Raw genomic sequence first — 12,926 nt, 5'->3', positions numbered from 1 at the left:
AAAAGGCACTCTACTTTCTTTCTCTTTATCCACCTATCCCCTCCTCTATTTTGATCCTGATCTTCTCTCTCCAGAGGGTTTGGTTTGTTTTTTGGAAGGGTAACCCAAAATAATGAAAATACATAATGACATTTATAAAATACTTTAAAATTTCAAATACATACTTTAAAAATTATTCTTTTATTTTGAACGTAAACACTAAAAAAAAAAAACTATTTTCATATGCACAGCAGAACACCAAAAGAGAATTGCATATGGAACTATGAACCTACATTCATCACTTGAATTTTTAAAAGTACATAACAAATCCCACAAGTTATTTTCAAAACTTCCCTACTTGTGCACTGTGTTTCCACTTTAATTACCTTATGTTCTCTTTGGTATATATTTTTAAAAATTCAAAACTAGCTGAGGCGAGGGAACACAATCCTGTAACAAATAAGCAAAAAATCTGCAGAGTGGGCATAATCAAAAATGTATGTCAAGTATCTTATTATTGAAATAGTTTCTTAGCCCTAGGGTTAACTTGCTCTTGAAGTAACTATTTCTGTTCAACCTATTTCAGAAATACTAATAATCAATATGTCTTTATTTTCCCCATTCCCCATTTTTTCTGAATAGTCTATTTAAATGGTTTAGATTGGAGTTGTTATAATCACATTCTGTTTATATTTATTCTTTCTACTAACTTGAAAAAATGTGTGTTCTAAACAATAAATTATTGGGCTGAACATAGATAAGTGATTTTGAAATGACTCCCACATCAGTAAGTAGTCATTTCCTCTTTGTTAAGATACAAACAATTTCATTTTTACAATGTTTGGTACTTAATGTGTTTACTGATTCTAAGTATCTTTTTAAAATTTGCATTTATTTAATTTTTAATTTATGGAATAAAACAAACATTTCTATAACATAGTGTAATAAAAAAAGATGATGGAACAAATTTATTATATACAATTTCTATTCCTTTTTAAATATATAATAGAGTTATCATATAAATTTTTCTTTTTTTTCTTCCTCCCCCATTCCTTAGAGATGACTACCATTACAAATGTGAATATATATATATATATATATATATATATATATATATATATATATATGCACATATGTACATATATATGTGTGTATATATATATATATATATATATATATATATGCAAAATCATTTTATACATACTTATTTTTATTATTTCTTTCTCTGGATGCAGATAGTGTCTTCCTTCAAATGTCCTTTGTAGTTAATTTGGGCATTTATAATAGAATGACTTATTTGATCAAAATTGATCTTAGAAAAAGATTGCTGTTACTGTGTACAATGTTCTCTTGGTTCTATTCATTTTGCTCTTCATTATTTCATAAAGACAGTAGATATAAGATACAGAGATAAGGTTTCTGAGGAATTTTCAAGCCTTTGATTTTTTATATCTCAGTTTCAAGTCATAATTAGCAACATGTTTTCTAGGCTCACCTTAAGATTCCCTTTTCATTAACTATTTGCAAAGTTATCAAGTTATCAAGTATCAAATTATATGTTGACTTTGTTTAAAGGACTTTGTCTAATTATCTGTAGAATTCTTGTTTCAATCTTGCAGAGGCAAGATTTTGATACATAAGCTACAATTGTCTTCATGGCAGTCTATTTACTTATAGTTATTGTGAGCACTGTTAGCAAAATAATCAAATTGAATGAATGAATGAAGTTTTTCTTACTGTATGTAGGTATATGATAAAAATAACTCTTCAACTCCTTTGCCCTTCTGGGAAGAATTTGTGAATTTTTTTTCATTTAATCACAATCTATGCATGTCTTTTGATTCCATTTATAAAAGGATATTATAAATTCTTAGAGATGGAAACATCAGCAGACATTTAGCCCAAAACATGCCAGAAACAAATCCCTACTATCATACAGTCAACAAGTGGTCAATCAGTCTGATTGAAGACTTCCAATGAAGGAGAATTTCTCACCTTTCTGAGCCAACCCATCCTGCTTTTGAACAGTTATAAATGACAGGAAGTTTCTATCAGTCATCAAGCTTAAATCTTCTCCTTTGTTAATTTCTAACAATTGTTCCAGGTTTAGGTGTCCTGTGGGAGGCAAATAGAACAAAGTTAATACGTTTACTTCATGACAGCTCTTCAAATTTTGAATGTAGCTTCTCCCCTCTAAGTGTTTTCTTCTATATGGTTAACATTTCCCCTTTTTGCAAATGATCCCTCATGGCATGAACTCAAAGATCTTTATCATCTTACCTGCTCTTTCCTGACTACTCTGCAAATAATTGATGTCTGTCTTAAATAGTCATTCATAAAACTGAATATAATCCTCAATTATAATTTTACCAAGGCACACAAAGGGATTATCCATGCCATTTTCTTGAAATTCAATTTTTAAAGTAGCCTAAAATTTCATTTTCAGCTATTATATTATGTTGCTAACTCATTTAGTTTTCAATTCATTAAGATCCTCAGATCATTTTCAGAAAAATTATCTGTATGTTTCTCCTTACCCTGTACTTATGAAACTGGATTTTAACCCAAGTATAAAACTATACTAATCACTACTAAATTTGATCTCATTATTTTCAGTCCATTGTTAAAGCAGTTAGCATTTACTAAAGCATTGAAAGTCCTGGGAATACAAATAGAAGCAAAAATAAAGATAATGCATACCCTCATTTTAATGGGTGAAGGCAACATATAAAAGGAACTGAAAAAAACAACACATGTAAGGTGGAGTAGAGTATCATGGATCATAGTGGAGAAGTTCATAAGAGTCGGGGGTGGAGTTAGGAGAGGAGTGAAGTAGTAAGAGAAGGTCTGGGAGGAGGGAGTCACAGAGTTAGAGTCTTTCAGGATTGGAGGGCCAAACAGATGGATGTCTCTTCCAGGGTTAAGAAGGTTGCTAAAGCATGTTGGAGATCTTTGAAGAGTGGAGAGTATTGCAGAGACTGAAAGGTCATTAATATACATGTGTGATTTCACTATTCTGTTCATGTAGCTACTCTCGGGCAGAGATTTCAAATCGAGTATCAACGATTGAATAACTATTTCAAGTTGGTATAAAAATACTATTTTTACAATTTATGTTCTCTGAGCACTAGTCCATCCCAATCAATGCTGAAGTAGAAATAAGCCATACAAGATTGATAGTCATATTGTATTTCTATCTGTTTTATAAATGGACACGGTAGGTAATTTATCATCTGATGAACAACATCTTAAACTTAAGCAGGTGTTTGAAAAAAATATATAATCTATTACTTGAGGATATCCTGGTTTCTCCAACATCATATTATTTACTACATTTGGGTTCAGCCAAAATTGCCTTTGAGAAATCAGTATTACTTCCATGCCAAAATGAAGCATTGTAATAACATTTATCATGTAGCATATATATATTTTAATTGCTTATGTGCAGATATTTACTTCCTACTAGTTTTCATCACTGTTGTCAGATGCTTTCAATAAGAATAAACATGGCATCAAGGTCAGTTACTGCACTGATGGGAAATTATTTAACTTGAAAAGATTACAAGCCAAGACTAAAGTGAAGGAGGAATTGGTGCATGATGTTTTGTTCTCAGATGACTGTACATTCAAAGCAGCCTCTGAAGCTGAGATGCAACAAAATATAGTTTGATTCTGTTGCTTTTGCTAGTGAAATGAGGTTAACTTAAAATGGATTGCTCTCAAAGACTTCATTTTGACCTATGTTAATTTATGCTTTCCTTTCTAAGCAGTCAAAAAAGAAATGGGGCAACCATTCCAGGAAGTCATGAATATCCTGGAAGAATTAGATTCACTATCTTAGGACATAAATATTCAACATAAAGACATCCTTGCTTTCTGGAATATGCTTCCTCTGGTTCTGAAGAAGGATCAATAATAGTAGCAATAACAACAAATAAGTGACTTAGGAATCACAAAGATATCCAGTAAGCATGCAACAACCCAAGAACTTCCTTTTCCCTGGTGATTCATGATTAGAGGATTACAGGAGAGGTTAAGTGACTTGCTAAGATCACAAAGCTAGTCTGTATCAAAGGCTGAACTTGTACTCTCCACCTATACAACAAATGACAGAAAAAAAAAGTCAAAACTACTCTTTTCTTTTGTTTCTTTTTTCTTCAGAAGGAGAATGATTTAGAGGCTGGAAGGATTAGAACAGAAATGCAATCAAGACTGAAGTCCCTAGTTTTCTTGGTTGACTATAAATCACTGAACCCAGAAGAAGCTCTTTCCAGAGCACTGGCAAGTGTGATTCTTGAAATGCCATCAGTTATCTTTGAAATAGGAGGAAAAGTTCCAAGAGAGCAAAGCAAAACATTGTTAAGAAACCCAGCTCTTTGATGTATAATATGAAAATGCTTACTTAATTTATGTAATTAACTTCAGAATAATTTTTTAGTTCTAACTTTCCTTCAGGATACAAAACATTAGGATATACTACTTCTTTTTCTGCTATAATCAAAGCACAAGTGGAAATTGATGAAGTTCATATTTGGAGCTCAGTCCTCAGCCGCGGTTTTGGTTTTAGTTTTTTTTCTTTTTTCCTCTTGGCTCCATTTCCAACACTGGACTTCTTTCTCTATTATGTCCCAGAAAGCTTCTCACATTAGAAAAAGTTTCTGCCACCATGATTTTCCATCAGCCTTCTTACTCTCCAATTTTGGTAACCTTCATACCCTAGAAAATATCTTTTTCCTTGTGATTCCCCTGTCATTAGTTCTTGCTGGAACCCTTTCCCCAACTTTAAGAAAATGTTCAGGCTAGCTATGTTAGTTTTTTTCTCATTTCTACTCCTTACATTACAGACTTCTTTTTCCTTCATTTCCTTCTCTCTTCCTCCATAAATACCTACAACTTCACTTTATGTTGTGTCTTCTTCCAAATCTTTACAACCAGTATTTCTGATAAAGATCTCATTTCTAAAACGTATAAAGAACTGTATTAAATTTGTTAAGAGTACAAGTCATTCGTGACTCTTTTCAACTATGAGATGGTTGAGACCAGTTCCAATGATCTTGTGATGAAGAAAGCCATCTACACCCAGAGAGAGACTGTGGGAACTGAGTGTGAATCACAACATAGCATTTTTACTCTTTTTTGTTTGCTTTTATTTTGTTTTCTTTCTCAATTTTTTTTCCTTTTTGATCTGATTTTTCTTGTGCAGGTAATTATATAAATATGTATACATAAATTGGATTTAATGTATTTTAACATATTTAACATATATTGAATTACTTGTCATATAATGGAGGGGGTGGAGGGAAGGGAGGGAAAAATTTGGAACAATTTGGTTTTGCAAGGGTCAATGTTGAAAAATTATTCATATATATGTTTTGAAAATAAAAAGCTGTAATAAAAAGAATACAAGTCATTGCCCAATTGATAAATGGTCAAAGTATATAAAGACAAGTTTTAGATGACGAAATTAAAGCCATCTATAATTGATGCTCTAAATCACTGATTAAAGAAATGCAAATTAAAACAACTCTGAAGTAAAAGCAAAGAATTGAAAAATGACTAGATGCCCATAAATTGGGGAATGACTGAACAAGTTGTGGTATATGAAGATAATGGAATAGTATTGTTCTCTAAAAAAATGATGCACAAGCTGATTTTAGAAAGACCAGGAAAGTTTTACATGAACTGATGCTGAGAGAAACAAGCAGAATCAGTACTAGCTTGTATACAGTAATAGCAAGAATGTGCAATGATCTATGAAAGACTTGGTTCTTCTCATTGGTTCAGTGATCTAAAGCAATTCCAATAGACTGCACAGAAAATGTCATTTGTATCCAGAAAAGGAATTAAGGAAACTGAATATAAATCAACACGTGCTATGTTCACTTCTTTTTTCTGTTTTGTTTTGTTTTTTTAATCTCCCATGGTCTTGCCTTTTTGCTCTGATTTTTCTCTCCCAACATTTTTCACAAAACAATGTGTTAATAATAAATAAAAAAATTAAATGGAAAAATATAAGTTCTCTGTATATAAAACATATTTCCCTCAAATACTTAGCATAATGCCTGGTACACTGTTGCTGTTCTTCATTTATTTCAATCATGTCCAACTCCTAATAACCCCAATTAGGGTTTTCTTGGCAAAGATACTGGAATACTTGGCCATTTCATTCTAACTGCTCATTTTTAAAGAAACTATGGTTAATAAAGTTAAGTGACTTGCCAGGGGTCATCCAGCTATTTAGTGTCTGAATCAGATTTGAATTCAGGTCTTCCCCACTCCAGGGTCCTAATCTAACAATATAACTTGGTGAGTTAAATTGACTTACCTTCACTATTACTAACTGATCTATGGCTAATATAAATGATCCATTTAATGATCTGTTCTAACATTTATTCTAAGATTGGAGAGAGAGCTCACTAGCCTTACATTTTTGGAATCTGAAGAATTGGAGCAGATAGCTGATGCAGTGGGTTAAGCAACTGGCTCTGGAAAAAGGAGAACCGGAGTTCAAATATGACCTCATATGCTTATTAGTTATGTGTCCCTGAGAAAGTCACAACCATTTGTTCCATTTGTCTAGAATTAATTTAAGATAATTAAGTGCTTTCTTGCTTTTTCCTCATTCATTTATAATATGAACTTTTAACCTTTTATGACAAGAATTCATTTGACAGTTGCATGAACGCTATTGATCCCTTCTCAGAATCATGTTTGTCACTTTTGTTCACAATGGAAGGATATACTAACTTTCAGTTAGATGCAATTGAAAATTAAGGTTCATAAAAATAAAATGTGATGTTTTTCCAATCTAAAACTGCATTAAATGTATTCATAGTTCCACTGGGGATCCCTGATTTCAGATTTCAATTACCTGTATGTGGAAAAGACACTGACAAACTGAAACATATTAGAGTTGTTCTCTCAGGATGCTTAGTGAACCAGAGGTCATACCAAATAGGGATTGAAATAAAGAAGTGGGCATATTCAACCTGGAGAAGAGAAGACTTAAGGGGAACATGACAGCTGTCAGAAAGTATTTGAAGGGCCATCATATGAAAGAAGGATTGGGCTTGTTCTCTTTTGTATTGGGGGGAATAGAAGTAAGAAAGAATTATAGAATTATAAATTGTAAAGTCTGAAAGGTTATTTGGCCCAATTCATGTCTCAAAAAAGGATACCTACTAAAAAGTGGTCATCCAGATTTTTATTGAAGACCTAGAAAAAAAGGAATCTACTGACTACTGAGGAAACCCATTGTCTCTGGGATACTTCTTACTGTGGGAAGGTTGTTTGATTGATTTTTTAAATTTATATCGTCCATATTGGTCCCTTGGTAACTTCTACTCATTGCTTCTAGATTTGTTAACTGGACAAAGCAAATCCAGTCCCTCAAGCACATCACCCTTCCTTTAAATTAAATGATATAAGTTTGTAAAGTGCTTAGCGTGGTATTGACACATAGTGAACTCTATATCACTGCTAATTATGATTATTGTTACCATCATTTTCCTTGTACTACTAGTACCATTATCATCATTACAAATTTAAAATAGCCATCTTGTTTCCCCCTCCTTCTCCCATCCCAGGTCTTCTATTCTCCAGGTTATACATTCCCAGTTTCTTCAGCTGATTGTCCATTAGGATGAACTTCCATTCACTGCTTTGTTCACTTTCCTATAGACAGTCTCTTGCTTATCAATGACGTACCCTCAACTGTAGCACTGACCGTAGTATCTATTCTAGATGGAATCTGAATAAGACAGTTAATTAAGGTTATTTCTTTTTTATTCCTGTCATCTCGTCATTATTTTTTGTCTACAATACCACAATAATGACTTCAATTAAGTTTATAATCCACAAAATACCCTGTTCTTTTTCAGACTGTAACTTTAGGACAAGCAATACCATGGAAAAATCAGTGAGGCTAAGGACCCATGATAAAATTATAGTTCTTCTATGTCTTTTGAGACTTTTGTCAAGTGACTTGACTTCTCTGAGGGTAGACTAGCTATTCCATAAGATCCCTTCCTTATCTGCATCTATCATCTTAATACTCTATTGTTCAAGTTACAGGACATCATCTCAAATAAATATAATAAAATTTTACTTAACAATTAGACTTGTCCAAATGCAGATGGCAATGTTATTTCTATTCATCAGAGATTTTCCAATGAAAGTTGTATAAAGATTGGTAATCCAATCCAATCTAACCAATAATTATTTAGTGCCTATTATATAAAAAACATTATGTTAAATACTAGGCATAAAAAAATAAAAGTGAAAAACTGGTCTTGCCTTAAAAGACTTTACATTCTACCAGCAATATTGTAGAATGGGTTCTTGATAATACACACCTAAGACTGGATGATCTCTAGGGGAGGGAAAGGTAGGAGAGAACCATTAAGAACCATTCCTTATAGTAATCTCATAGAAACACACCACATTTTCATACTTATCTTCATTGATGTCCCCTTTTTTCATTTTTTTCTTTTTAGATTAGTTTAACATCTATGAAATCCTGATCAATTATATTATTCTTTTATTAAAAAATCAATAATTTGTGATTATGTCATCAGCATTCCATTCTTTTTAAATAGATTTTTATTTTTCCAAATATATGCTAAGATAGTTTGCAACATTCACCTTTACATAACCTTGAGTTCCAAATTTTTCTCCCAGCCTCCTCTAGATAGCAAATAATCCAATATAGGTTAAACATGTGCAATTCTAAATATATTTCCATATTTGTCCTACTTCACAAGAAAAAAATCAGATCAAAAGGGGGAAAAACAGGAACAAGTTACAAGCAAACAAAAAAGGTGAAAATACTATTCACTGACCTACAGTCAGTCTCCATAGTTCTCTCTGGATGTGGATGACTCCATCAAAAGTCTAATTGCCATGAATTGCCTCATTGTTGAAAAAAGCCAAGTCTATCACAGTTGATTATCGCAGAATCTTTCTGTTACTCTGGACAGTGTTCTCTTGCTTCTACTCACTTCATCATCAGTTCATATAAATATTTCCAGCCTTCAGAATTCCATTCTTGAGAGCTTCCCTTTTAAATTTACAAGTCATGGGATCCAATGCTTCTTTATTTGAGTCTTCTGAAATGTGAAAGTTTTCATAGATGGAGTGAAATTATCACCAATCTTTAAATGATAGGTAGGTTTATAATATACAGAGATGCATTCCAGAAACTGGAAGTAAAGCAGTTCTTTGGGAAAGAAGGATGAAATGCAGTAGATTGTGTTCTAGGCATAGGGAATGTGGGAAAAAGGATTATTGTTGTAAAATAATTTTCAGTTGGGTCTGTCCATTTGTCATTTTCTTGGCAAAGATACTGACTTATAACCATTTCCTTTTTCAGCTCATTTTACAGATGAGAAAATTGAGGCAAACAGTCACACAGCAAGTAAATGTCTGAGGCCAGATTTAAAATCAAGATTGGAGGTTGTGCAAAGCTAAGTCAGACTAAGAAGTGGATGATGGGAAGCCATTGAAGTTTTTGAATGAAAAATGAGGTGATCAGGACTATAAGTTTTAGGAATTTTCAGCTTTCAGCAGCATGTAGGATGAATCAGAGGGAGAGAGAGGATCACACTCATATGATGTTAAATCATTCTCATCCATGTGAAGCCAAAATATTTCAGTACTGCATCCACTTATTCCCATGTTATTTCCACTGTTACTTTTCTATCTTCCCATTTTATCTTTTCTCACATGCTTATGTTGGTTGATATTAATAGTTCAGAAAGTAATGCCAAAGCAAAATCTTGGATGCACTTGCATTATGCTAAACACCTTTCCCTCTGGAAACTGCCGCTTATGAGTGGAAATATAATCAGAAAGCATTTGGAGATTAGAAATTGTGCTGACAGATTAATTTTTCTATCCTTATTAAATGAAGCACATCAATTTCCATTTTTATTTTCAAAAAATTCTTACCTCTATTAATGCTCAATCCATTTGGCATCATTCACTCTGAATTTTCTATATACACTAACAGTGTCATTCAGAGGGAAATATATCAGTAATCAACAAAGATGATATAAAGGATTGAAAAAATGAACAGATTGATGGAGAAAGAAATGCCTTTAGAAATTTTGCTCTGATGTTTAAGTGAAGGGATCTTATGGCTGTACTTGATTCATTCAAAGACTACCTAGTGCAGGGCATATGGAAGTCAGAGACTAAATTCTGCTTGGAAATTGCTTTATATCAAAAGACCATTTTAAATGCAGTACAATACCATTTTCTATAATCTTTGGGGAAAAACACAGGCTTACCTTTGCCATAGTGTAATACAGACATCACATCTTTCCATCTTTAAACCATCTTGTTTCCCATTTATATGAGGGCAAAATGCCCCTAAGAACATTCTGTCTCTATTGATTGACTTTACTGTGAAAGAAAGTGATGTAGATTTGGAGAGGAAAATGGTGAAAGATTTAGGGGAAACAATAAATGAAGAGTCAGATTCCCTGCACCATCTCAGTTGTTGCCCAGGTCCTTCTCTCCCCTATCAATCAATTACTTAATATATTAATCAGCATTTATTAAATACTTAGTGTTAGAGACAAAGAAGATAATATTTGTAAAGCACTTGGCATAATTTTGGTACATAGTAGGTACTTAATAAATGCATATCCCTCCATCAATAAAAGAGACATGTAATCTTTAGGATCATCTGAAGTCTGTCCTTATTTAAGATCTGGAGAGAAAATAGAGTTTACCTTTCATTCCATTTCTCACCCTACTTCTGCTCTTTTTTACTTCAAATGGCTTTTCCTTTCCTTTCTTAACAACTGATTACACTGGTTTATCTGTTAATTGTCTTTTTGTTTCTCTTTCCCAAATGATAATTGTACACATTTTAAAGTAGTTTGTTAAATTGTTCTAACAGAAGAAGAGGTTTAAAAGATGTCAAAGGATTCAAGGTTCTGATGCATAAGCCTAATAAAGTTTCTGAAACTAGTCCCCCCTAAATATAAAAAGCAAGTAAGGTTTCTTTATGTACTGTCTTATTACTGTTTGTTGTTTTCTTTTTTTGTTACGGTTGTTTTTATTGCAAAGCAAATGTAATTAAGTGACTTGTCCAGAGTCACACAGCTAGTTAGTGTGAGATGTCTGAGGTTAGATTTGAACTTTGCTCCTCCTGATTTGAAGGCTGGTGCTCTATCTATCCACCGTGCCATCTAGCTGCCCCACTTAGGTAGAGCATCACTTTTTTTACTCATATGGAAAAGATTCCCCTAATATTTTTCAAAGTCATTATTGTGCTTTATAAAATCTTTGGGAGATTTGGAACTTAGAGGGGCCTTAAAGGCCATGAAAGTCAACCCTCCTCATCTTGCAAAGAAGAAAAGCAAGATTATTGTTATATTATTTTGATATAATATTTTATTTTAAGTTTGCATAAGTTGTTTTTACTTCCAAACATATTCCTTTCTCTTTATATAACAAGTCATTCATCTGTATAATAAATTTTTTGAAAAGAGAGAAAGAAATCAGTTCAATAAGACTAATATATCAACTAAGTCTGACAGTATATGAAATGTCATATCCATAGTCCACAGTGCCCCCTCACTTTAACAAAAAAGGGAGGTCCAGTTTATTATCTATTCTTCAGGCCAAGTTGTTAAAATTATATGTTCAGTTTTAATTTTTGTTGTTCTAATTATTTTTACTGTTATCATTGTATATTGTTTTCCTGGTTGTGCATACTTTGCTTTGCATCAGTTGACATATCTTCCCATGATTCTTTGAACTTTTAATCATTAGCATTTCTTATGATGCAGAAATCCATTATATTAATGTCTCACAGTTTATTTAGCCATTCCCCCACTATAATACTGTTTGAGGAGATTATAATTTAGTTTGAGCTCTTCTTTTCAGAATCCTCACAGTACAGGTTCTGATGAAGCCACCTTGGATTAACATTGAAATCCACTGGTATTACTTTTCTATATTTCTATTCTTTAATTATCATTGCCTTTGTCAATATTATTTTAAAAGTTCAAATGAAATTCTCATCTAGTGGAGAAAAATCATACCTGCATAGGACCAGCCAGGGAGTGGAACCAAGAAGGGGTAAGACTGAAGGGAACAGACATTCATTAGGTACCTACTATGTGCCAAGCACAGTGCTTGAGCACTTCACAAGTATTATAACAGCTGAACCTCACCACAATCCTCAAAATTTGCTATTCTTACCCCAATTTTATAGTTGAGGAACTGAAACTGACAGAAGTTAAAAGTGACTTGCTCAGGGTCACCTAGTCTTAAAAGTCTGAGGCTGCATTTGAACTTAGATTTTCTCAAATTTAAACACAGAGCTCCAGCCATAGCTGCTCTCTATGATGTGATGACAGTTGGATGTTAAAAAACCACAGTTGGGTGTTAAAAAGCCAGAGGTAATAACAGGGTAGCAAAAACAATAATAAGCACTTATGGTATTGTCTATTATATTCAAGGCTCTGTATGAGGGAGTCCGGATACAGAAATGATAAGAAAAAGTATTTTCCATCAAAGAATTTACATTCTGCTGGGGTTAGGGATTTATATAGATAATTTACATAGATAAATAAATATGATGTCAGTTGAGGAGTGAGAAAGGTGCTAAGAATTAGGGGGAATCAAGATAAGGGATTGAGATCCTTTGGAGGTATCCCAGAGGAAAGACTACAGGTACATGTGCATGAGCCAGACTGTAAAAAAGCCTGGACACACAGTAGACTGAAGGCAGGAAATAACAAGCAGGGTAGTATTTGGAATGTAGATGAAGGAAAATTCCGTAAAGGTAGACTTAGGTCAAATTGTAAGGAACAAGGCACCCTCCCCCCAAAGCAAAAACTTTTGTTGTTGTTGTTGTTGTTGATTTTTGCCTTTCTTTGTTATCTTCAGTGGGTTGTATAATATAATGTCTACCATGCAGTAATTACTTA

General features: G+C 33.0%; 1 protein-coding gene across 4 annotated transcripts in view; it reads right to left on the bottom strand.

Moving 5' to 3' along the window:
* The window catches only part of PAK5 (p21 (RAC1) activated kinase 5), a 436,232-nt gene that overhangs the window by 336,260 nt on the left and 87,046 nt on the right, over nucleotides 1–12,926 (bottom strand). For all 4 annotated transcript variants that reach the window (XM_074287868.1, XM_074287871.1, XM_074287869.1 and 1 more), the window contains exon 2: nucleotides 1,975–2,094. The gene's annotated coding sequence lies outside the window, so the exon portion shown is untranslated. The remainder of the gene's footprint in view (nucleotides 1–1,974; nucleotides 2,095–12,926) is intronic.

The sequence above is a fragment of the Sminthopsis crassicaudata genome, chromosome 2 (genome assembly GCF_048593235.1).
Source record: "Sminthopsis crassicaudata isolate SCR6 chromosome 2, ASM4859323v1, whole genome shotgun sequence".
NCBI lineage: Eukaryota > Metazoa > Chordata > Mammalia > Dasyuromorphia > Dasyuridae > Sminthopsis > Sminthopsis crassicaudata.
This window is presented reverse-complemented; position numbering and strand designations above follow the sequence as displayed.